Below are 4,785 nucleotides of genomic sequence, written 5' to 3' on the forward strand. Positions count from 1 at the left end.
TATCATTGCAGCCTTGTGAAAGGTCACCACAAAGTAGCAAATCTTGACACTTAATCAACTTAATTATTTCTAATCGCTTTTGTGGGGCTAATGTCAACTTTGCGGTCTAGTTAGAATTGTCATCATTTTTCTCTCCTATGAATTATCATGGTACATTTTGACCTCTAAATTTGGTTGGACTCGTCAAATGATCTGTCTTCTCTCCCATTCACATATATGTTATCTACATATTTGAAAGTACACATCAAATATACAGACCTAGGCTTCTCCAAACAAAATGTAGGAAGGTCACACTCTGACACTCAAGATACAAAGACAGAAATGTATTTATGTGGGTGAAACACGAGAGAGTAAGAATTATAAAAAATAAATTACCTTCAAATGTCAACAAGTACTTGTAGGTAAATGAATAAAACTAAAGTATCTCAGGCGCTTGACACCTGGTGACATTTCAACGGCTCACAAGTCAAGTGTCAATACATTACATCCTATACATCATGGCCTATGACCTACCAATCGTCTTAGAGGGAAAAGAAGGGATTTGACTCCCATTCTCCTTTACATAGATATCATATTTAAATCGCGAATAGCACAGTGTGTCAAGTTACGACTTGCATAAAGCACCAGGAATTGAACCCAACTACCTCGAACTCCAAAGGCCCATCTAATGCGGCTAAGGTTTGGATCCCATTGTGTGCCCCGAAGATGGGAAGTGGCAAGTCTCTACAAAGATATGTTGCCTCAAGAAAGTTCTTGATGAGGTATTAGGTGATGCTCACAATGCATTGGAAGTGATATTTGACGAAGTGATGGAATGTGACCACATTTCCTTGAAGGCTGTTTTCAATGAGGTGTTGCACTGTGGCATCCACGTGGCCTATCGATAAATGAAGGTGTAACAATAGTTTCCAAGTCCAACTTATCATTATTCATAAAAGGCATTGTACTTCGTGAGTTATAAAGTTTCTAGAGATGAGTTTTGAAGATGTGATTTTACTTAATAAAGATAAGTGTTATCTACTGATGCTGGAGCTGAGGCTATTACAAAGCTAAAGTGAAATTATGGTCCTCAAGTCCAAGTATGAACATTTACACAATGAATTGGACTTTGATTTAAAAAAACGAAGTACCACAATTGAGGCGAAGTCAATAGTCCCATGAAGTCTCATTCCAAGATGTAGCTTTGACAAAGAAGAGAAGTCCCATTTTAGGACGAATCCTGTACACATAATGTCCAACAATATAGTAATCACATTTCTGGGTTGAGTTGATTAAAGCTTGTAAGTTGATGCGAAATTTAGTAACGTACGTCCAATATTTTTCGCTATTATCAATGAAGGTAATAGAATATATTTTCTTAAACAAGTATTTATGTCTGAGGCTAGCTAAGAGGTACAGGATACGAAGTGACGAGAAGCATGCTGGTAATCTTGGCATAGTGTGTTCCTAAAGTTGAAATGACGATTGCAATTAATCATGATGATTGGACAATTGAGGCATTTTATTTCTAAGGTGATGCGCCCCGCATGCGTATGAGAGCGCGATTCAATCTGGGTCTCAGTTTGAATCACTGTTTGGAGCATTTTACTGTTCGATGGCTAAATTAGATGAGGCAATGAAAGGCCATAATCAATCTTGAATTGCTTCAATAGCTAGGATGAGCCCGTCTCGCCGATATAAGGGCTTAAAGGTTCACATCAAACCCTTTTACTTTGCTACCCTAACATTGTTCAAACTTGAGAGAATTTCAGCAAGAAAAATGCATCTTGTGGAAAAGAAAGAAGCTCTGGCCTCGCAAAATCCCAAAACTTGGCGACCAAGCTTGGAGCTTTAATTATGAAGTCTTAAAATTTCATTCTTAAATCCCATTTCCTTCTTGAAAATCATTTCCAACTACAGCGGCATCAATTTCCCTACCGACGAGAAATCTATGTCTGAAAAATCCCCAAGTTTGGAAGTGTTGGAGGGTAGGCAAGAGTTATAGAAAGCGTTTGCAAATATGTCCGGAGTGATGCCTCCCAATTCGTGAATGTTGATGCATAGCTAGAGTTAGCTATAGTGTCGGTTAATGAAGCTAAACCAAGAGGGGTTGGCTCGATGGGTTGGCGAAAGCTACAAGTCCCATTATCAAATGAGAATATATATAGGAAAGAATGAAACTAAGTCTTTTGGATGTTTGGCAAGCTTGCATCATCTCAACAACGAATAATTCAAGTGTCAAGAAGTCACATTCTAGTCATCATAGGCATGTAACCTTCCACATATTATCCTAGATGAAAAAGAGTGAATTTGACTTTCAATCGCCTTAATAGAGATGTTAGATCAATCAAGTCGAATGTTGCTCAATGTGTCAAGATACAGCTTGCATAGTGTATTAGGGATCAAATCCCAACTGCTTCAGACTCTAAAGGAGCATCTAATCTGGTAAGGGATTAGGTCCACACAGAGCGCTCGGAGAGGGAAAGTGCCTAGTCTGCACAAAGTTATGTCTTCTTGGGGGCAATTGTCCACAAGATGTTGGACGATGCCCACAAAGCCCCGAAAGTGATAGTTGATGTGGAGATGGAATGGGACTTCATCACCTCTAAGACAGTTGTCAACGAGGCACTGGGCGGTGATTTCAATGTTGTGTGACATTTTGCTTAACTGATAGTTATTTGACATGTTAATAGAGACGTGACAATATATTTATTAAAATAGAATCATCTACAATAACTAATAAGCAAGGATTGAGAAGAAACTTTTGATTACCAATTTTATTCTTATATTTTTTTTTCTTTTGACAACATTGCCCTTAATTATGAATGTACCATTATGATTAGTAGTTAATAATAATATTATAACTCCAAAAATTAATCCTTGTTTGAGCCTCATTTTGAGGGGGAGGGGGGAATGAATTTTGGAATAGTGTATTGATGGGAAATGTATGATTAAAAAATAAGGAAAATATTTAGATTTGCGTGTAATATTATTTTATTAAAAAATTATGGTTGAAATTATGTAAAAAAACTGTTTAAAAATATATTTTTAAGGAAAAATGGGGCTCACATAGGGGTTTATAATTCAACTTCATGTAGTCTCCATTAGAAAAAAAAAAAAACTATAAATTCTATTCTTTTATTTGAATTATTTAAAATGATATGTTAATCGAGTTTAGTTTTAGTCACTTAAAAATCGAAGCTCGTCTATATGTAGTTATATTTTGTAATTATAATAGAATTTTATAATTATAATAGAATAGCTTGAAATTGTAAAGGATAACACTTAAATGTGAAGTAACGGATATGTGGAAATAGAGATGATTGTTGTCAACATTAAATACCCTGATAAATTTAGGAATTATTTGCTTTAACATATATGCAACCTGCCATCCACATGTCTCCTTAGGAATTAGAAAGAAATATGTAACATTTTTAGATTTATTTAAAAACGATTTTTTCTGCATTAAATATTAAATAGGATTAATGAGCTATAGTCTACTTTTATTAAGTATTGAATGTCTTTCTTCTTTAGAGAAAAATATGTTATTTGGCTAATGAAATTTTCATTTTCAAGCATTAAATTGGTCTGATTATTTTCAAATTCGAAAGATAATTTAGTAAATTATGTTTTTCAATGATTTGTAATCTTATTATAAAAATTAAAAATTAAAAATTAAAAATTAATAACTACTTTAATTGCTTAATTGAATATTTTTCTCAAAAAAAATTAATTGTTTTAATGCTAAATAAATTAAATCAATAAAAATTCATTTTTAATTGAGTCTCTTTCTCAATAAATTTGAGATTGACTAATGAATCAAGGGGAAAAAAAATTCTTCCCAAATTTTTTTGTTGAAAATGAATAAAATGAAAAGGTGTTATAATGATTAAAGCTCATATTATATGAACTAGCCACGTAGTGTATTATTGAGATATACCATTATTTTAATCTCATTTAATAAAAAAGATCATTTTGGGTTGTACGCATTTGAAATCTAAAAGCCCTTTTGTTTGTGTTTGAGTTTTGAGTTCATTTTCAGCTTTCTATTTTGATGGTCCATTTTAATATTATTAAAAAAGCATTTGCTTTGTCATTTTAAAATTTTATTTTTCAAAACAAAAATTTAAAAAGTCATTAGGTTTGAAATTTTGAAAAATTAATTTATGACATCTTATTTAATGAAACGTGATTATTCAATAAAAATAAAACTATTTTATGTTAATATATTATTAAGTAATATATACATTTTAAAGTTGGTGGTTCTTTTAGTATTTTTTTTTCTCGCTATAAAAGTAGTTCGTTTTAAGATTATTAAAAATGCATTTGGTTTGTCATTTTTAAAATTATTTTTCAAAAAAATTAAAAAGGCATTTTGATTTGAAATTTTGGAAAATTATTTTATGACATTTTATTTAATGAAATGTGATTATTCAATAAAAATATAACTATTTATGTCAATATATTATTAAGTAATATATACATTTTAAAGTTGGTGATTCTTAATGTATTTTTTCATGCTACAAAAGTAAAATTAAAAAAGAAAATTGAGTTTAAAATATAGAAAATAAAAATAAAAATTCAAGAGAAAATAATTTTTAATAAGTCTATACGTTGTAAAGACCATAAATAAGGCCCAAGGACAGATAGTGCCTATTGTTAGAATATACCTTCCCGAACATTTATCCTCTCATGGATAATTATATGTGGCACTTTCTCGTGGAGTTTCAATGCAAACAAAAAAATCTTAGTAAAAGAAGAAGAAAAAATGTGAGACGTTGACAAAAAATATTGTCTACAAAGAAA

Source organism: Olea europaea, unplaced genomic scaffold (genome assembly GCF_002742605.1).
Source record: "Olea europaea var. sylvestris unplaced genomic scaffold, O_europaea_v1 scaffold402, whole genome shotgun sequence".
Classification (NCBI taxonomy): domain Eukaryota; kingdom Viridiplantae; phylum Streptophyta; class Magnoliopsida; order Lamiales; family Oleaceae; genus Olea; species Olea europaea.